The sequence below is a fragment of the Rattus norvegicus genome, chromosome 4 (genome assembly GCF_036323735.1).
Source record: "Rattus norvegicus strain BN/NHsdMcwi chromosome 4, GRCr8, whole genome shotgun sequence".
Classification (NCBI taxonomy): Eukaryota; Metazoa; Chordata; class Mammalia; order Rodentia; family Muridae; genus Rattus; species Rattus norvegicus.
Window position 1 is genome coordinate 137,292,470 of NC_086022.1, and position 23,300 is coordinate 137,315,769.

General features: G+C 37.5%; 1 long non-coding RNA gene across 1 annotated transcript in view; it reads left to right on the top strand.

Annotated features, from left to right (window-relative positions):
• Positions 1–397: 397 nt before the first annotated feature.
• Positions 398–23,300, top strand: part of LOC120102178 (uncharacterized) — a 29,236-nt gene continuing 6,333 nt past the window's right edge. The window contains exons 1-2 of the long non-coding RNA XR_010066020.1: positions 398–469; positions 12,146–12,231. This is a non-coding gene — a long non-coding RNA (uncharacterized LOC120102178). The remainder of the gene's footprint in view (positions 470–12,145; positions 12,232–23,300) is intronic.

Sequence of the window (23,300 nt, forward strand, 5' to 3'; positions counted from 1 at the left end):
TCTCCCTGCTTTCATAGATTTCAGATGAAAAATAAATGAAACCATGACTAATTTTATCTCAAAGGTTATTCATAACAAACCAACTTTAGTGAGATGTACTGTATGTCATTTGTGTATGAATATAATCATATTTCCAGAAAGTGTTTCTGCTTCTTAAATCCAAAAAAAATTCTTGTTGGGACTGAGGTTAGTGTGGTTGTAAGGTACAATATTTTTATATTGCCTTTGTCTCTTGGTTTACTTTAAAGTGAGCAATTCAATATATTACAGATGGGCTGAGATGCTGTACAAAATGAGGCCATTTATTTTCTCCAGAATGTACAGGGTTTATATTGTGACATCATTATGGCAATAAAAGAGATAAAATATTCCAGGTACTATGTTCTAAGTGCTATCTGGATATTGTCATAAGGCAAAAATGAGGATGAAGTAGGAGAAAGAAATGGAAGAGAGACATCAGTATGAGACTGTGAGTGGATAACTGCAGTTGCTAATGGGTGTTGTCCCAGTTCTATAATAATGATAGCATGAAGATGAAAATAATATAAGATAGCCAGGGTTGATCAATGCTGCTATTTCCTTAACATTGTGTGCCTGTTTGTATTTGTGTGTGTGTGTGTGTGTGTGTGTGTGTGTGTGTTCATTTATTTGGGTATATTTATGTGTATATGCATGTTAATATCAAAGAAGGTCCTCAGATATTATTCCTCCAATACTACCATTTATCCATCCATTTATCTATCTATCTATCTATCTATCTATCTATCTATCTATCTATCATCTATCAATCTATCTATCTATCCACCTACATTCCTATAATCTCTCTCTCTCTCTCTCTCTCTCTCTCTCTCTCTCTCTCTCTGTGTGTGTGTGTGTGTGTGTGTGTGTGTGTGTGTGTGTGTCTCCCTCCCTTCCTCTCTTTCTCTCTCTATTTATTGAAGGGTACAACCTCACTAACTCACCTGCATGGCCAACAGTTTCTGTAGATCTGCCTGTATCTGCTGTATCTGAATTCTCAACACAAAAACTATAAATTATAGTACATACTTCCCGCCAGGCTTTTTCAGAGCTCTGAGCACTGAAATCAGGTATTCTGCTTACAAGCAAGCCCTTTACCAAGTTAGTTATCATCCCAGCTCCTCTTTTTCCCTCTTTAATATTGTAAAGAATAAACAAATAACTGTGTCTTTCTAATAACAGTTAGTGACTGAGAGCAAGCACTCTCAGCAAAGATACAGTAGAAAACATTGACACATTCCCAAGGAGTGTTTAGGTTTTAGCCCTGTGGGTTTTACAGTGAATGGCACATTTGATGCATAGGGGTGAGTGAGATGGTCTCTGCAGCACTAATGATGACTTAGAATTGTACATGGCAACCAATTTGCTAAACTATATACTTTTGTTCTTTGGAATAGCTTATATTTGCCACATTTGGGGAAAAATGTGCTTCATATGGTACTGATTAATGTATGTGTGCCTTGAGAAATTATAAAACATTATTAAATATTGACAGTGCAACTATATTACTTTTCTTGGTGTTTATTAATTCTAAGGGATGAATGTAACAAGTATATGGACCCACAGAAAGAGAATATTAAATATTTCAATCTGTGTTCTAAATTTTGTACAATTATTTATTAATGCTTCTTCTTATGATAATTTCTTAATGTTACAGATTAGCCATAATTTTTTTTAAAATAGATATTTTCTCATATAACATTTCCAGATTGCAGTTTGCATGCCCTCTTCCCAGGTCCTCCCAACCTACCATTTTCTTCTGGATTTAGTCCTTTTCTGTTTCTCATTAGAAAAGACGAGGCATCCAAGAGATAACAAACAAATATGAAAAAATAAGATAAAACAAAACCAAAACGATCACACTGAGGCTGAAGAAGGCAACCCCAAGAACATGCACAAGAATCAAAGACCCATTTATTCATACACTCAGGAGTCCCATAAACACACTGAGCTGAAAACTCAAACATATACACAAAGGAACTGGTGCTGACCTATATCAACCATGTGTTTGCTGCTTTCTGGAAGTTCATGTGAGCCTCGATTAATTGATTCAGAGGACTATGTTCTCCTAGTGTGCTCATTCCCTCTGTGTCTTACCTTCTTTCTCCCTTCTTTTTCTGAGGGTTATGATAGTTCCAATGGGGAAGGAAGTATCCCATTTAGAACTGTGTTTAAACTCTCCCTCCCTTCCTCCCTCCCTCCCTCCCTCCCTTCCTCCCTCCCTCCCTCCCTCCCTTCCTCCCTCCCCCCTACTCTCTCTCTGTCTCTGTCTCTCTCTATCCCTCCCTCCCCTTCCCTCCCTTCCTCCTTCTGCCCCCTCTCTCCATGATGTCTCTCTGTGGGTCTCTATGTTTGTTCCCATCTGCTGCAGGAGGAGACTTCTCTAATGGTGACCGAATAACGTACTGGTTTGTGAGTATAACAGAATGTCATTAGGAGTCGTTTTGTTGATTCTTTTAAACCAGTAGTGTTTCTAGGGTTTCCCTAAAATCTCTGGAAATCCTGATCTCTAGTTCTTGATCACTCAACAAGCAATGGTGTGGGGTCCATCTCATGGAGCCTCTGAAGGTTACTTTGGCCCATCCACAGGTTAGGACATAATCCCATTTTGGGTGCCTTCGGGATTGCCCACACACCTGCCCTCACTCTGCAGGTTGCAGGTGTTGGTGCAGCCCAATGTAGTCAAACCTTTTTATAATTTTAAAAACACTGAAAAAGTACTTAGATCTCACTGAAAAACACTGCATCCAAATTTGATGCTTAATTTAGTGTGATTTATAATTTGGCAGAAAACAGGCTTTTTGGAAAGATTTATTTTAAAAGGAAAATGCATAGATGGGCTAAAAGTAGATCATGCTAAAACTATGTTAATCTAATATTTAAAGAATAAAGACTCTCTACAGGTCTTCCTGGTTGCTGCCACTGCAGAGAGCCCGTGGGCAGCACCCCACGAGCGAACATGAGCCTCGGGACCACAGGTAAGACCAACTTTTCTGCTGCAAGAAAGCTGCCTGGTGAGCTTGGAACACACGGAAGCAGAATTCCTCTAGGACCAGGCACGTTCTGTGTTTACCGGAAGTCCCACACCCACGGATCCCGGCCCGCAGCAGCTCTCTGCTCCCAGACACCGTGAGAGAGAGACCCAACCACCTGGTCAGGTGAGCACTCCTGAGGCTGCAGAGCGGAAGAGACCACCAACACTGCTCACCCCTGCCCACATCCCTGGCTCAAGAGGAAACTGTATAAGGCCTCTGGGCTCCCGTGGGGGAGGGCCCAGGAGCGGCAGGACCCCTGCCTGAGACACGGCCGGAACCTGAAGGAAACAGACCGGATAAACAGTTCTCTGCACCCAAATCCCGTGGGAGGGAGAGCTAAACCTTCAGAGAGGCAGACAAGCCTGGGAAACCAGAAGAGACTGCTCTCTGCACACACATCTCGGACGCCAGAGGAAAAAGCCAAAGACCATCTGGAACCCTGGTGCACTGAAGCTCCCGGAAGGGGCGGCACAGGTCTTCCTGGTTGCTGCCGCTGCAGAGAGCCCGTGGGCAGCACCCCACGAGCGAACTTGAGCCTCGGGACCACAGGTAAGACCAAATTTTCTGCTGCAAGAAAGCTGCCTGGTGAACTCAAGACACAGGCCCACAGGAACAGCTGAAGACCTGTAGAGAGGAAAAACTACACGCCCGAAAGCAGAACACTCTGTCCCCATAACTGACTGAAAGAGAGGAAAACAGGTCTACAGCACTCCTGACACACAGGCTTATAGGACAGTCTAGCCACTGTCAGAAATAGCAGAACAAAGTAACACTAGAGATAATCTGATGGCGAGAGGCAAGCGCAGGAACCCAAGCAACAGAAACCAAGACTACATGGCACCATCTGAGTACAATTCTCCCATCAAAACAAACATGGAATATCCAAACACACCAGAAAAGCAAGATATAGTTTCAAAATCATTTTTGATCATGATGCTGGAGGACTTCAAGAAAGACGTGAAGAACTCCCTTAGAGAAGAAGTAGAAGCCTACAGAGAGGAATCGCAAAAATGCCTGAAAGAATTCCAGGAAAACATAAATAAACAAGTAGAAGCCCATAGAGAGGAGACACAAAAATCGCTGAAAGAATTCCAGGAAAACACAATCAAACAGTTAAAGGAATTAAAAATGGAAATAGAAGCAATCAAGAAAGAACACATGGAAACAACCCTGGATATAGAAAACCAAAAGAAGTGACAAGGAGCTGTAGATACAAGCTTCACCAACAGAATACAAGAGATGGAAGAGAGAATCTCAGGAGCAGAAGATTCCATAGAAATCATTGACTCAACTGTCAAAGATAATGTAAAGCAGAAAAAGCTACTGGTCCAAAACATACAGGAAATCCAGGACTCAATGAGAAGATCAAACCTAAGGATAATAGGTATAGAAGAGAGTGAAGACTCCCAGCTCAAAGGACCAGTAAATATCTTCAACAAAATCATAGAAGAAAACTTCCCTAACCTAAAAAAAGAGATACCCATAGACATACAAGAAGCCTACAGAACTCCAAATAGATTGGACCAGAAAAGAAACACCTCCCGTCACATAATTGTCAAAACACCAAACGCACAAAATAAAGAAAGAATATTAAAAGCAGTAAGGGAAAAAGGTCAAGTAACATATAAAGGCAGACCTATCAGAATCACACCAGACTTCTCGCCAGAAACTATGAAGGCCAGAAGATCCTGGACTAATGTCATACAGACCCTAAGAGAGCACAAATGCCAGCCCAGGTTACTGTATCCAGCAAAACTCTCAATTAACATTGATTGAGAAACCAAGATATTCCAAGACAAAACCAAATTCACACAATATCTTTCTACAAATCCAGCACTACAAAGGATAATAAATGGTAAAGCCCAACATAAGGAGGCAAGCTATACCCTAGAAGAAGCAAGAAACTAATCGTCTTGGCAACAAAACAAAGAGAATGAAAGCACACAAACATAACCTCACATCCAAATATGAATATAACGGGAAGCAATAATCACTATTCCTTAATATCTCTCAATATCAATGGCCTCAACTCCCCAATAAAAAGACATAGGTTAACAAACTGGATACGCAATGAGGACCCTGCATTCTGCTGACTACAGGAAACACACCTCAGAGACAAAGACAGACACTACCTCAGAGTGAAAGGCTGGAAAACAACTTTCCAAGCAAATGGTCAGAAGAAGCAAGCTGGAGTAGCCATTCTAATATCAAATAAAATCAATTTCCAACTAAAAGTCATCAAAAAAGATAAGGAAGGACACTTCATATTCATCAAAGGAAAAATCCACCAAGATGAACTCTCAATCCTAAATATCTATGCCCCAAATACAAGGGCAATACATACGTAAAAGAAACCTTACTAAAGCTCAAAACACACATTGCACCTCACACAATAATAGTGGGAGATTTCAACACCCCACTCTCATCAATGGACAGATCATGGAAACAGAAATTAAACAGAGACATAGACAGACTAAGAGAAGTCATGAGCCAAATGGACTTAACGGATATTTATAGAACATTCTATCCTAAAGCAAAAGGATATACCTTCTTCTCAGCTCCTCATGGTACTTTTTCCAAAATTGACCATATAATTGGTCAAAAAACGGGCCTCAACAGGTACAGAAAGATAGAAATAAGCCCATGCGTGCTATCGGACCACCACGGCCTAAAACTGGTCTTCAATAACAATAAGGGAAGAATGCCCACATATACGTGGAAATTGAACAATGCTCTACTCAATGATAACCTGGTCAAGGAAGAAATAAAGAAAGAAATTAAAAACTTTTTAGAATTTAATGAAAATGAAGGTACAACATACCCAAACTTATGGGACACAATGAAAGCTGTGCTAAGAGGAAAACTCATAGCGCTTGAGTGCTTGCAGAAAGAAACAGGAAAGAGCATATGTCAGCAGCTTGACAGCACACCTAAAAGCTCTAGAACAAAAAGAAGCAAATACACCCAGGAGGAGTAGAAGGCAGGAAATAATCAAACTCAGAGCGGAAATCAACCAAGTAGAAACAAAAAGGACCATAGAAAGAATCAACAGAACCAAAAGTTGGTTCTTTGAGAAAATCAACAAGATAGATAAACCCTTAGCCAGACTAACGAGAGGACACAGAGAGTGCGTCCAAATTAACAAAATCAGAAATGAAAAGGGAGACGTAACTACAGATTCAGAGGAAATTCAAAAAATCATCAGATCTTACTATAAAAACCTATATTCAACAAAACTTGAAAATCTTCAGGAAATGGACAATTTCCTAGACAGATACCAGATATCGAAGTTAAATCAGGAACAGATAAACTAGTTAAACAACCCCATAACTCCTAAGGAAATAGAAGCAGTCATTAAAGGTCTCCCAACCAAAAAGAGCCCAGGTCCAGACGGGTTTAGTGCAGAATTCTATCAAACCTTCATAGAAGACCTCATACCAATATTATCCAAACTATTACACAAAATTGAAACAGATGGAGCCCTATCGAATTCCTTCTACGAAGCCACAATTACTCTTATACCTAAACCACAGAAAGACACAACAAAAAAGAGAACTTCAGACCAATTTCCCTTATGAATATCGACGCAAAAATACTCAATAAAATTCTGGCAAACCGAATTCAAGAGCACATCAAAACAATCATCCACCATGATCAAGTAGGCTTCATCCCAGGCATGCAGGGATGGTTTAATATACGGAAAACCATCAACGTGATCCATCATATAAAAAAACTGAAAGAACAGAACCACATGATCATTTCATTAGATGCTGAGAAAGCATTTGACAAAATTCAACACCCCTTCATGATAAAAGTCCTGGAAAGAATAGGAATTCAAGGCCCATACCTAAACATAGTAAAAGCCATATACAGCAAACCAGTTGCTAACGTTAAACTAAATGGAGAGAAACTTGAAGCAATCCCACTAAAATCAGGGATTAGACAAGGCTGCCAACTCTCTGCCTACTTATTCAATATAGTTCTTGAAGTTCTAGCCAGAGCAATCAGACAACAAAAGGAGATCAAGGGGATACAGATCGGAAAAGAAGAGGTCAAAATATCACTATTTGCAGATGACATTATAGTATATTTAAGTGATCCCAAAAGTTCCACCAGAGAACTACTAAAGCTGATAAACAACTTCAGCAAAGTGGCTGGGTATAAAATTATCTCAAATAAATCAGTTGCCTTCCTCTATATAAAAGAGAAACAAGCCGAGAAAGAAATTAGGGAAACGACACCCTTCATAATAGACCCAAATAATATAAAGTACCTCGATGTGACTTTAACCAAGCAAGTAGAGATCTGTACAATAAGAATTTCCAGACACTGAGGAAAGAAATTGAAGAAGACCTCAGAAGATGGAAAGATCTCCCATGCTCATGGCTTGGCAGGATTAATATAGTAAAAATGGCCATTTTACCAAAAGCAATCTACAGATTCAATGCAATCCCCATCAAAATACCAATCCAATTCTTCAAAGAGTTAGACAGAACAATTTGCAAATTCATCTGGAATAACAAAAAACCCAGGATAGCTAAAGCTATCCTCAACAATAAAAGGACTTCAGGGGGAATCACTATCCCTGAACTCAAGCAGTATTACAGAGCAATAGTGATAAAAACTGCATGGTATTGGTACAGAGACAGACAGATAGACCAATGGAATAGAATTGAAGACCCAGAAATGAACCCACACACCTATGGTCACTTGATTTTTGACAAAGGAGTCAAAACCATCCAATGGAAAAAAGATAGCATTTTCAGCAAATGGTGCTGGTTCAACTGGAGGGCAACATGTAGAAGAATGCAGATCGATCCATCCTTATCACCCTGTACAAAGCTTAAGTCCAAGTGGATCAAGGACCTCCACATCAAACCAGACACACTCAAACTAATAGAAGAAAAACTAGGGAAGCATCTGGAACACATGGGCACTGGAAAAAATTTCCTGAACAAAACACCAATGGCTTATGCTCTAAGATCAAGAATCGACAAATGGGATCTCATAAAACTGCAAAGCTTCTGTAAGGCAAAGGACACTGTGGTTAGGACAAAACGGCAACCAACAGATTGGGAAAAGATCTTTACCAATCCTACAAGAGATAGAGGCCTTATATCCAAAATATACAAAGAACTCAAGAAGTTAGACCGCAGGGAAACAAATAACCCTATTAAAAAATGGGGTTCAGAGCTAATCAAAGAATTCACAGCTGAGGAATGCCGAATGGCTGAGAAACACCTAAAGAAATGGTCATCATCTTTAGTCATAAGGGAAATGCAAATCAAAACAACCCTGAGATTTCACCTCACACCAGTGAGAATGGCTAAGATCAAAAACTCAGGTGACAGCAGATGCTGGCGAGGATGTGGAGAAAGAGGAACACTCCTCCATTGTTGGTGGGATTGTAGACTGGTAAAACCATTCTGGAAATCAGTCTGGAGGTTCCTCAGAAAATTGGACATTGAACTGCCTGAGGATCCAGCTATACCTCTCTTGGGCATATACCCAAAAGTTGCCTCAACATATAAAAGAGACACGTGCTCCACTATGTTCATCGCAGCCTTATTTATAATAGCCAGAAACTGGAAAGAACCCTGATGCCCTTCAACAGAGGAATGGATACAGACAATGTGGTACATCTACACAATGGAATATTACTCAGCTATCAAAAACGAGTTTATGAAATTCATAGGCAAATGGTTGGAACTGGAAAATATCATCCTGAGTGAGCTAACCCAATCACAGAAAGACATACATGGTATGCACTCATTGATAAGTGGCTATTAGCCCAAATGCTTGAATTACCCTAGATCCCTAGAACAAACGAAACTCAAGACGGATGATCAAAATGTGAATGCTTCACTCCTTCTTTAAATGAGGAAAAAGAATACCCTTGGCACGGAAGGGAGAGGCAAAGATTAAAACAGAGACTGAAGGAACACCCATTCAGAGCCTGCCCCACATGTGGCCCATACATATACAGCCACCCAATTAGACAAGATGGATGAAGCAAAGAAGTGCAGACCTACAGGAGCCGGATGTAGATCGCTCCTGAGAGATACAGCCAGAATACAGCAAATACAGAGGTGAATGCCAGCAGCAAACCACTGAACTGAGAATAGGTCCCCCGTTGAAGGAATCAGAGAAAGAACTGGAAGAGCTTGTAGGGGCTCGAGACCCCAAAAGTACAACAATGTCAAGCAACCAGAGCTTCCAGGGACTAAGCCACTACCTAAAGACTATACATGGAGTGACCCTGGACTCTGACCCAATAGGTATCAATGAACATCCTAGTAAGAGCACCAGTGGAAGGGGAAGCCCTGGGTCCTGCTAAGACTGAACCCCCAGTGAACTAGACTATGGGGGGAGGGCGGCAATGGGGGGAGGGTTGGGAGGGGAACACCCATAAGGAAGGGGAGTGGGGAGAGGGATGTTTGCCCGGAAACCGGGAAAGGGAATAACACTCGAAATGTATATAAGAAATACTCAAGTTAATAAAAAAAAAAGAATAAAGACTCTCAAGAGGATAATTGAACAGGATATGAAATTAATCAGGATAAAACATAATTACAAAGGATGTTGGACATCGTTGCTTTTGTTTTTAAATTCCTCTAGTTATCTTTGGTTACTTCTATATACACTACATACATTCTAGTAAGTACTCCTTCCACTAAAGGTGATTGTTAAGAGCCAATCCCATTAAGTATATGAAAACCTAAAGGGATTGTTTGATGTTAATTTAGAAATAAGTCCCTAAAATATACTTACTGTCAACCAGGTGAACCAGGTTATAATGCACACATATGTATAGAGAATGTGCTTTCTTATTTATTTTTGGGAAAATATCCCACTGGTTTGTTTCATCCAGAGGCCTCTGCTTGGTTTCATTGGTACTAAATAGACCTTGTAATGACCCTCAGAATTCATGCGTAAGCAAATGCATGTATGTGACTAAAACCAACCTGGTAAGATTCATTCTTCATGGTTAAAAGAAACTGGCAATTTGGTTGAAATGATGAATAAAAATAAAAGTTTAAAGGTGCTCTGTGCCCACACTTTGAAGACAAAAACCAAACCAAAATTAGGGACAGCTTTGGTAACATTATGTAGCTACTTCCTAAAGATAGCAAGATTTTTCCAGTCTTCACTTAGTGACATTGAATTCCCTTTTCACTTTTGCCAATGCAAACAAGACATGAGTCTGAGCCTTCCTAAAGCTCACAGTTTGATAAAAGGAAGGAGGTCGAAGCATGCAGCTAAAGAGCAAGAACATACATTGTATAAAAAGCTTTGGTGTCATATTCATTTCATTTTATATAAAAATTTTTGAGGTTCAGAATTTTTTAAGGAGCAATAAGAAGTGTTGGAAATTTACGTTATTTTATGGTTTCTAGGCTATCCTTTCTGTCCCCTCAAAAAAAAAAAATCAAACAAGCAACAATATGAATGGAAAAGGGATATCCTCAGCCTAAGTCATTGGTGAAATCTAATCTTTTTTGTGGTTCTAGAAATATTAGTCAATTTCAGTCTCTTTCAATTTTCATCAATATCAAAATTCAACAGACTAAAAGAAAGATAGCCTGCTGTCTTTTGGGGTCTTGAGAAATGATGCAGGGTAGGAGAGAACTAATCACTAGAAATTAGAAACTCTGGTGTTTTGAGTTGCATTGTGATTTTCTCTACCAAGTACAATTTAAATCTTACTGGTGTTCTGAAATTGGCCTGCACAATTACCCATGTTCTGATTTCAATGTTAATTTTTAGTCGCTGTTCCATAAAAGTCAAATCATTCATTCATTCAGCATTCTTTCACTTACCAGATGTAAATGAGTATTATATTTTGCAAAACATAGGAAGGCATTTAGTTTATCGATGGTATACAGTTACTACAATGGGGTAACCATGGCAGAAGCAGAACATTAGTTATATAGGAAATCATATGAATTTAGGTTGGTAATGGCTTGATGAAAGACCGTTCAGCACCACCCTCAGCTAGACGTTTCCCATGTTCTTCTCTAGAGTAATAATGGCATAGAAATCACACTTAATTCTTTTTGGTAGATGTACTACACGTATATGGTGAATAAATGTTGGGAACTCAAAACTCAAAATGAAGAAGATATATCCACTGTTGGCCAATATAAAACAGTTTCTTACAGAATACATTTTGTGCCTCTCTCCTCAAAACAGACCCTAATATGATATGATATTTGAGGTTATGAGATTAAAGAGGTGACTTAAAATATAGCATTTAGGAAAGGAGCACAAGGAAATCAGCTGGTTGTTTCCTTGTTTATTCTTCTTCTATCCATGCTATTCTGATTATGTTTCCCCTCTTTGTCTTCTCCTTACTCCCTGTCACCAAACCCTCCTCTCCTCCAGATCCACTCATCCTCCAATTGCCTTCAGAACAGCAAGCCTCCAATGGATGTCAACCAAGCATGTCATAATAAGTTAGCATTAGACTAGGCGCATATCCTCATATGAAGGCTGGTTGAGCCAACCCAGTAAAAGGAAAAGGGTCTTAAAAGCTAACAAAGGAGTCAGAGACAGGTCCCTGCTTTAGCTAGGTCCTCTATGTTACAGTTGTGTAGCATGGTGTTATTGTGGACTACTAACTGTGGCAGTCTTTTAATAAGATGAGAAAGAGACAAGAATTAATCTGATCACTATGTAAGGGCTCAGGGGTAAATTACAAAGAAGGCTTTCATCAGGAGCCAAGTATGCAGGAACCTTGATACTAGATTCTCAGACCCCTAGAACTATGAAAAATGAAGGTTGTTTCACCCCCAAATATTGGCATTTTGTATTAGCAATGTGACAAGGAAAAATGTCATTGCAATGGAGTAAGCTTCTATATCCATGTTTCCTAGAGTCACTAATATAACCATCATTAAAATTGGATGCCTTTGACTTCTACATCCAATGATTCATTATTCTTTGTATTATTCAAATCAAAAGTACCATTACTGTTCACTGGACACTTAAGTATATCTGTTGCATTTGTTAATCAATAAATTGATCCTGTCATAGGAAGGAAGGTATGACTATATTTACAGAAATCTCTACACATCTTTTGTTTCTTACAGAAATCATCTCCTTCATTTCTACCATATTTCATGCTGGTATCCAGAACATAATGTTGATTAGAAAAGGAAATCAAAGACCTCTAATGGTAAGACTGATCCAAATATCCTCTTTGAGACAGTTTCCTTGATTCTTTAGAACCAGAAAATCCCCAACTCTACAGACTCTGTCTAGTGCTCATTTTCAGTATAAGTTTAAAACAAGCAAACAACAACTTATTTCTCCTCTCATTCAGAATAAACACACACATGCACACACACACACACACACACACACACACACACACACACAACACCACACAAATTAGGTAAAGTGCCTATTAGATTGTTTAAGATGTGTGAAAGCCTGGGATTCACTTTGCTTCCACCAGATAATGCTATTCTATTTAGACATAAAATATAGGCCATGAAAAAGCATTGTGTTAAAATACAGACATTAAAACAATTTGGGGGAAATGTGTGTCTATTCTGTATTGCATACACATCTCTTCAATATTGGCTTTGCGTGAGAACCAAGATCAATAAGGAAAAGACAGGTTTCTATGCAAAGGGACCAGGCTAATATGTATTTAAAGTATTTAGAATAATAACAGGTTCCTTGGGGCATGGATTCTGTGTACGTTTTGCTTTCTAGATCTGCATGGGGGTGGGCACATCAGTCTTTTCCCTGAAAAGGTAGGTGTATTTTCAGAAATTTCTTTATATTGAGCTGTCATTTACCTCACACAGCTTCCACCTCTGGGTCTCAGTTCAGTTGTCTGGAAGCACTCAAAATACATCGCAGCACTCATGCATGCCGTGTCTGTGCATTTGAAGACAGCTATCATTCTCAGAAGCAACTCAAGTGCCTCCTGGGGTCATCTGCAGAGAATCATTTTCAGAATGTTTAGAAAGATGGCAAACTCTTAGTTCTGTGGTGTATTTTGTTCATGTCAACAACTCAGTGCTTTCCAAATAAATGTTAGCTGAAACTTAATGAAAGAAGAATTTTTCTTAGCATTTCTTTTTGAAGGTGTTCTAAACATCTGAGTAATGTTGGCAGTTAGTATTCCTAAGGGCAAAAGGTGGGCATGAGAGTGTCACTTATGTATCTTACAACACTCAAAAGTAGATCGTATCACCTCCCGAGTTGCAGTTAAGCTATTTGGGCAAGAGACAAATAATTCGCAGTGGTTGTGCAGCAGAGAAAGGATCTGAATTTAGATCTGTGGAATCAAACTCTATAGCTCCAAGCAGTGAAACAGATCTCTTGCCTCGTGTGGACTGTAAAGCCCTCGGTTTTCCTATAGTGGTCTTAGAATCCCACTCACCATTAGCATGTACATTGCAGTGATCTGATATTAGGTAAAGAAATGGATTAGATGATGACTGGGAGTTTAGAGGCTGCACTGCTTTGTATCTGTAGCAACCAAAGGCTCTAGAAAAGGCCAGTAGCTGATGGAATTAGGCATATGGTCTTTTCCAATGGTTCTAAAACAGGATAGTAGGCACATAACTGGGTTTTCCTCTCACTGATACTGAAACCCAAGAATAAAGAAAAGTCTCTTGGAAAGATTTCTTGGTTCTTTATTTGTCTTTATGTGAAATTAAATATATTTGAGTGTTGTCTCATAAGTTTCAGTAGTTTGAATTTTTTATTATTTTGTTTTATGTATATGGGTGCTTTACCTGCATATATTTCTGTATAACATGTGTGGGTCTGATGACTGCAGAGGGAAGAAGAAGGTATTGTATCACCTAAAACTTTAGTTCTGAGCAGTCATGTGTATGCGAGGAATCAAATTCAGTTTTTCTGGAAGAGCAGTCTCAGTGATCATAGCCACTGACCTACCTTTACAGTCTTGAGTTACCATATTTTTACTTAAGTCAATGTCTGGCAATAAAAATTTCTCGTAGAGCAGAAATTTTTCAATCCAAAAACATAAAGCTATTGCTTCATATCAAAACATGTACTTTTCAATATTTCAACTGCAAAATAAATTAAAAAGTACCATGGCAGATAGTATCACAACAGATCAAAAGAAATGGTGATATATTAGCAAGTATTCACATTCATTTATTGGTTATACAAGTCTGATGGGGCTGTGGGATTTAATTTGTACTCAGAGAGAAATTTAAATGAATTGTTTTCCTGCTGTTGTTATGAAAATAGACTAATATTTTTTAAAAGATAAATCTCTGCCATGGATCAGCCTAAGCTTGGAGAGGCTTTCTGAGGAAGGAATGTTTGGGAGTGTTGAAAACAAAGAGTTGAAGTCAATGGTAGGGTACAAGCTGACAGCCCTGTGTTCCACTCAAGACAGCTGTACAGAGATCTCTAGATAACATCTCTCTCACACACTGAACAAAGCCTAATCTTCTATTTGCATATCAATTCAGCCATTTACTCCAAGTTCCCATTTTATTATCCCATGAATAAGCATTTTATGATCTTAGCCCCTTGATTTTAAGAAGACAGCCTTTGTAAGCACAGATAATATTCTAGCTGGGTACCATTCCACACTAATGCTTGGGCCTAAAATAGCTTTGTCCCAGACTAACCATGAACTCTGGAATCCACTTGCCTTTGTAAGCACAAGCAATAAATTTTGCTGGGTGGTATCTTGCCCTGAAATCATCACTCCCCAATTCTCTTTATCTCCTTCCTTAATATCTTTTTGACAAGATGACAGGTCATTGTGCAACTGCTTCTGTTCTTTTCAGTCCACGAAGTCCATCATATAATTCATACTGCATCCTTACATTTTACATAACTGAGAAATTATACATTTTACCCTCATGTTTTCAGAGTTCTTTCTCATAGCTTTAAGGGCTGTGATGAAGGTCACAGCATTTACTATTTTGTGATGACACACCCCCTGCCTCCCATACACCTATTCCTTCAAATTATCATGGATTCATTAACATTGGCAGAGTGGATATTCCCCAATAATTGTGACAGGCAGAACATCTCCCAAAGGAGGAACATAAAATAAATTATATATATATATATATATATATAATATTAGTATACAAATAAGTCTCATGCCTAGAAACCATGAGCACTCATGGAGAACAGTATCCTGCTGGTTTCACTCCACTGTCAGGAACCATGTCTTCCGGTCCTATCCATGGTCACGCAGAATTCAGCACTCTCCTTTGGGAGACTAGTAAACAAATCAGTAATTTAAATGAAATAAAAAATTAATTATGAACAGCACTAAAAGCTTCAAGTAAAATAAAGAAGTAAGAATATCTTCATGTGGAGTAAGATAGGGATAAATATCTATGTTTCCATATGATCACTCAAAGTTTGAAAATAGAATCATTAGTATATCTGAAATTAACTTAATCCTCTCTACCTAATTATTTTAAAAGCATAAAGTTAAAGGTAAAATTTCCTATCAGATTCAAATTTTAAAACTTCAGAAAACTATTTTATTATCAGTTGTAAAGATTTCTTTTGTTTCGTCATAATCTGTATTGTGACATTTAATATGGAAACACATTGAAAATTGTAACATTTCTTGTTGTTATGGTCATGGATTTGTAAACACACTTGGGGTTGCATCTTGGATCTGATACCCTTAAACTGAATGATACTAAATGTGAAGATGGTACTGATGGAGGTGATAACGATTTAGATATTGTATGTGAATTATTAGTTGCTATTTAGAAAGATAAGTATTCTAAATTCTCATCTTGTGGGTGCACAAGTACCTATAGGTCATATTGTTGAATATTTCTCTCACTAATACATGGCTGGAATTAGCACTCATCTATGTCTAACTAACATTGTAATTGTTTTTTTCAATAATCAAGCATATCACGTTAAAAACTAGAAATTCTTCTACATCCAAACTTGAATAAAACTGTAAAATAAAATAATCATAGTAGGTTTTCTTTGTCAACTGTCCTTTGGGAGCTGGAAGTTAATCTACATGCTATCTGAAGAGAATGGTGAAGTAGAAAGCTATTTTTTTAGAAGCCTATTGAATTCTAGAATTCAATGCTGGATGACTTCTGAAGTTGGAAGCAGTAATTGGAGCCTGTTGTGTCTGACAGATTTTTTTTTCTGAACTGTATGCTATAATGCAGCTAAATGTTAGATACATAAAAACAACTTGCATAGGTCACTGCTGTAAACAGTGATAGAAAGGTCACATGGGGCTTTGTGATCCCCGTATATCAAATGGTAGATGAGGTATATCAAATGGTAGATGAAGGTAGGTGCTTCTTTGCTACAGAACTCACCTGGCTCTGCATCTCTAGCTTCATTTCCTCATGATTCAGTAACTGCATCTTACTGTAAGATCTGTTAACTGAGTATATTTTTTCTTTCTTTCATCACTGTAATGAAAAATTTCTCACATGGTTAGGCAAAAATGTAACAGATCATAGATCAATTTTAATTATCAATGAATTGTATAATTTTGTATCCTATTCTCATTGCTTCCTTTGGGATTGTAATATCATTCTGTTAAAATGATTTCCAACTCTAATGCTATTACTTCTGTGGAGGTGTGTCACTTTTTTTTATAATTTATGAAAATCAAGAATGATACTTTATCAGGGATTCTAAATGTAGAAATAGGCAGTAAGGGATTTATTTTGCATTTTAGAAAGGGTACTTAAATTAATCGCAAGATGATCTGTTATGATCCATAGAGAGTTGGAAGGAGTATTATGCCTATAATTTAAACAAGAACAAAGTCAAAATAACTTTAAATCTGGGACTATTTTAAAATTCTGGAGCAGAGGGCTTGCCTGATCCAAAGTTTCATGAATGATAAGGGGCAGACAAAAATTCTGTACCCTTGCTTACTTGGGAAGACACAGTGTGTGTGTGTGTGTGTGTGTGTGTGTGTGTGTGTGTGTGTATCATACATATATAATATATATGTATATACATTTATCTGTTAATTAAAAGTCTTTGTTTTTTAAGACACGGAGAAGGGGAGAAGGAGTTAGGGATTTAGGCAATCACTCTTTAACCTATGAAATTTGCAAGGTCAGGTAAATAAAATATGTAAACAAAGTCTACAAACTCCAGTTTCGTTTCATTTTATTTATAAATGAGAGAGAATCTTAAGTTGATTTTACTTTAATGATGGATTCCCATTGTCTTCCACTAGAGAATCGTTAGGTTAGCAGGGGTTACCTTCTTAGGTCAAAGTGTCTTTCCTTTTCCTAGGAGCTACCAATTCCAATAACTCCCCACTTAAGTGTAGGATTTGGTACCCAGTTCTGCACTCCATTCTGGGATTTGGTCTGACTTGGGCTCGTGTTTTTCCTATTTGCTCTGTTACAATACAACTAGTGTGAGTATGTATTTGCAACTGTCCTGCTGCATTAAGAAGGTACTTTTTCCTTGTTGTCAACCACTTCCTCTTAGACATACTTTCTCCCTTATTTCCACTGTAATATTTGAGACATGGGAGAGAAAGATGTGCTATATATGTTCTATTTAGTGCTGAGCATTCTGTCGTTCAGTGTCTCAGATTTTCTGCATTTTGACCAGTTGTATGTCTCTGTGTTAATTTCTATCTAGTGCAAATAGCTGATGAGAATTGAAATAAACTTTAATCTATGGCTTAGTGATATGTTATTAACAGCTTGCTTAATACTATATCTTCTTGATAATATGATAGTAATAGGTTCTCTCCTATGGCCTATGATGTGTAGTTGTCTCGACACAGGTTCTAGGACTGATTATGACAGATATCTTTTCAATTTGTGGGACATGCTATAAATGTGCGTGTGCGTGTGTGTGTGTGTGTGTGTGTGCGTGTGTGTGTGTGTGTGTGTGCGTGTGTGTGTGTGTGTGCGTGTGTGTGTGTGCGTGTGTGTGTGTGTGCGTGTGTGTGTGTGCGTGTGTGTGTGTGTGCGTGCGTGTGTGTGTGTACGTGTGTGCGCGTGCGTGTGTGCGTGTGTGCGTGTGTGTGTGTGCGTGTGTGTGTGTGCGTGTGTGCGTGTGTGTGCGTGTGTGTGCGTGCGTGTGTGTGTGTGTGTGCGCGTGCGTGTGTGCGTGTGTGCGTGTGTGCGTGTGTGCGTGTGTGTGTGCGTGTGTGTGTGTGTGCGTGTGTGCGTGTGTGCGTGTGTGCGTGTGTGTGTGTGTGTGCGTGTGCGTGTGTGTGTGTGTGTGTGTGTGTGTGTGTGTGTGTGTGTGTGCGCGCTTCCATGGTATAGTAGGCTTCCATTTGACTTTATAACTGTTGTAACTGTTTTTAAAATGTCTTTGTTTCCTGGTATCCCTTCCTTTTTGGAATTGTCAGTTTGTTCTGTCTCCAACCTCTTGAAAGATTCTGTCCAAAACATTTTAAAATGAAGTTGATGGAGCAGAATTAGATCCACAATTTTATACTGAATTAGTAACTAAATATTTTTATCACTAACATACACAATTGGTATTATGTGTGAATAAATAATAATTATTGATGATCATAATGTTATCATGTGATATTTAATTGATACATAATAAAAAATTATTCCAAACTTCATGATAAAACTTATCCAGTTTTTTAAGACGGTTACTAGTGTTATCAAGATGGTTCTGTGGGTAGAGAGGTACTTACTCTCAATCCTTAAAATCTGAGTACAATGCTTGGGAGAAACATAGTAAAAGAGAGAACCAAATTTTGCAAGTTGTCCTCTGATCTCCACATGCCACATGTTAGGGCACATGTGTGTCCATACTCAGTGTAAATAAGAAAACAAACGTAATGATAAGTTTACCTAGAGACTCCATTGAGCAGACATGTATGCAAAATTTTTAAAGTATGTTTAAAACAATATTTCCCTTCAGTGTAATTTGCAAATTCCCTTTTAGTGACTCTGGGCAAAGCTTTAGGTAGTTATATATAAAGTTACAACTAAAGAAAAATGAAATTAAATAGCTAGGGAGGGTATAATGAAAGGAGAGCAAAGAATGACCTTTCTAAAGATATGAAACAGGAAATTTGATTTTTACCCCAATTATGTTGTTCAATTTGTTACTAAAATTATGAAAATATGGCCCAATATCTATATATTTTATCAATAATAGTAGACATTCTGGTGCTTAATGAGTAGGACATAATTTGATACAGAAGGTGTAAGTTTCCTTAGGGAAACAATGTATCTTATTCCTCTAAGGTGTTTCAAATTTTCATTGTAAAGGCAGAGTGAAATAAGCCATGATTCTGCATATTTCCTAGATTTTATTTATTTATTTATTTTACTTTTATAAGGCTGCCTTGAGTTTTGTAATACTTGAGTCGTTTCAGAGTATGGATTTTATTTGTCTCCATGTTAGTTGTCGGTGCTCAGTTTACCCATATTAGCAGACCTTGGCTTGGCCATAGGAACAGTGATGGGCAAACCCTGCAGTACATCCCATATCTGATTTATACAGCAATGTCATCCAAAAAATATTTATTTTTGTGTTCAATCTATTGCTAGTTATCAGGTACTTAACATCTTCCAGAAATGTAAATCAATCTTTCCATTTATATATTGGCATATGAAGTTCATTCAATTTGAAATTAAAGATTTTAGGTTGTGTATTTCCCCAACTTGTAACATGCTTGCTTACCAAAGTGGTACAATAATAGGTTTGTTACCATTAATAAGCATTTGTGGGCCTCTTACATTATATTTGACTGACACTGTAGTAACCACCATTTATTTTCTACTTTCATCTCTTTGCTGTCATTTGAAATCTTTTCTTTGGAAAATGGAAGTCATTTCGGTGGTCATTTAGATCATTAAAAAGAGAGGGGAAAAAAAAACTGAGTAGGTCATTGATCCTGGGAGCAACTTCTCAAATATTGTAATTAGCTGATATTGACTTTGGATAAAAGGCATTTACTGTGACTACCTCATTGGCTGTTTAAGTACTCAAAATTAGACTTTCATTCTTAACACTGTCAGAGATTTGTTCTAGACGATGACATTAATTAGCCACTGGAGAAAAACATATGACAAAATTTGAGTCTAATAGGGAGAAAATGAGATTGTTTGGTTAAAAAAGAATGACTCATTTAACATTAAGGAACATAGGAAATATTTATGCCTCCTCACCGTTGTCATGGACATAGTTGCTTTTATAATTATTAGAATAATGAAACATGTAATAGTTAGACAATATCCCAAAGAAAAGCTTATAGATCAGCAATTCAATTTATCCCTTCTATAATTTTAGTAAAATATTATATATTGACTAAATTAGCCTTGCAGAAAGGCAGTGAGCAAGTTCACTATAAACAACAAATGTAGACATTATGCTTTGATATACTCATTGAAAGACTGGTGCCAAAATTAATAATGATAAAAATTAGTGATCATTTTTTGATGAGAGGAACTTATGAAATTATACAAATATCCATTTTACATGCATATGCACACTCTCACACACATGCACACACACACGCATACATGCACGCATGCATGCACACACACAAACACACACACACGCATCGCACACACATTCACACACATGCACACACACACATGCACACATGCACGCATGCATACACATTTATAATGAACTCAGAACATTTCAGTCATTTTTTTTTTTAGTTTCACTTCAACAGTAAATTCTGACCTATGGTATAATTCATTACACATAATGGTAAGAACACTGTTATGTAGAAAATATGAATCTTCTGCAAGGTTCAGCCATGTTTAGTTATGTGTAGGACCATTAGCGACTATGTACTATGCTATGCTCATGGGTGACAGAAAATATACATGAATAAATAGGAAAGCTAAACTGACAGCTTTTCAGATTTCCTCAGGCCCTTGGGAACCCACTCTGTGATTCTGCTCATTCCCTGTAGGCTTCAGTTTGCCCATGGTTCCTTTTACATGTCTCCTCTATAGCTGCTGCCTTATCACAACCTTTAACCTGCATCTTCCTTCTGTCCCATGATGCTCTCTGCTTATGTGAGTCATTATAAGATGGCATCCATCCAAATTGATTCCTGACTGCATTTTCAAAAGATTTTCACATACCTTACTACTCTGTTATTACACCTCTGTTTTGATAATCTTTAAGTCTGTGGTTGAAAAGTTTTGGCCAAAAAAAAAAAAGATGTTTCACTTCATCTATAAGTTTTCCATGATACTTATAAGCACATGAATTCTGTGGAAAACAATTTTTTCATGTACTTTAAGTTTGTCTTACATTCTTGAATTTTCTCTGATTTGAATGCAATATGATAGAGGAGCAAACACATATTTCACATAGTCTCCACAATTCTTAAAGGGAACTCAAACTGAGTTCCAACATATATTTTTCTGTTCTTTTCAACCCCTTATTTTCCTCTTTGTCTTCTATGTTCCACATATTCTTATGGCTCCAATTTGACAAGCATATGGAGCATTGCAACAGCAAATGTACATTATTTAGGGCACTTCTTTGAAGCAATTTAGGAAGAAGAACTTAATGGTGTCTTCACTGGGTCCCATAGTATCTCTGGATTCAATATCCACACATAGAATTAATAACTGGCAAATACTATAAAAACTGGGTTTCTGTGAAAATGTGCAAACATTTTATGCTTGTATGTTCTCCTGGATCACATTAGATGTTATAAACAGTCTGGAGGTGAGATACATTATGCAAAATTATGTGAGCATGTTCTGAGTAAATACTACCTGGTTTTAAACAATGGAATTAGCATTCATAGTATATTTGAATAGGGCAAATCCAGATGTATAATGACCGGAGGGATAACTGCCAACAAACTTTTACTTAAAGTAAAACTGTACTTTTAATGTTTCATAAAGTAGTTGAAAAGATATAAAATTTGTGTCTGTGTTTACCTGCACTGCTACAAAGTATCAGAATCAGAGTTTCAACTTTCTGTTCTTAAATCCTGGCTGTCAGTGCACCCCCACTGTCTCTCCTCTGACCTCTCTCAAACCTTTTTCTATTTCCATTCTCTCTAAAACCCAGTGCTTTTGACACAACTTTGCCACTCAAGTCACTCAGATTCCAATAAATTTTATCTAAACTCTTTGGCAGGGCATTCAAGACAACTGAAATCTGATCTCAGTTTAATATTCAGGATTCATCTCCTGTGTTCTTGACATGGATGTACACTCAGCCACCCTGGGCCTTCCTCCAGTCTCAGCAAGAGCTGTTTGTGTCCATTTGTGTCATTGATCCAGCTGTTCACTCTGCTTGGAATATTTTTCCATTCTTTACCTTCCTGCCATAATTTTAGTCCCTTAAGACATGAGAAAATATAGATAAAGCACAGATAAAAGAGACAAAAGAAATCATGATAAGAATTTTGAATACCGTTATGTAGCAGACAGCAGAATGATGGATTAACTTATATCATATTCACATCTTAGGGCCACTCATTGTCTTTCAGTATAAATTATTAGCTCACCATGTTAGTTTCTTTTGTGAAGTCTTCTATCATGATGTTTTAGGTAAAAAATATGTAGCATTTTAAAGGCCATTTTTAGGTATATAGAATAATCAGAAACTCCATACCTCTAATTCATATGCATGCTGTTTCAGAATTAGTAATGTCTGTTATTACTGTGGTGTATTTAGTCATTAGTAGGTAGACCAGTATTGATACATTACTACTAATACCCAGTTTATATTATGATTTTGTATTCAAATGCACTGTATTTGAAGGATTCTGGCAAACTGTACCATCTGTTATCATATTTTAGGAAGGAGTTTTATCATTCTAAAATCTCTCCAATTCTATCTATTTGCTACTTATTAAAACATGCAAAGGCTTTTTAAATTCTATTTTGGTGCGATGCAGCAGATTTATGGTTATTTCCCTATTCCCTCTTCTACACCGTGTGCTTCTATGTTTTTTTTTTTTTTGATGAAGGTATGGATTCTCTCTGAAGAAATCACTTGAGTCATACAAAATTCCTTATCATTTTATACATTCTTCCCTATGGTGTTGATAATGTAGATATACATCTATATATCATCTCTTTATCTCCATACATTTTATAAATAATGCATTAATGTATTCTAATTTTTAAACTTGCACAATGCAAGTAGAATTGAAGATTTTATGTCCATTTCTTTAGTCAGTGTATCTTGCCCAGAGGGAATGATTCTTCTTCTTTTATTTGCATATGTCCAATAATTTTCCCCAAGCATTTCTATATAGGTTACATATCTATAAATTTATAATATTTATATGGTCATATT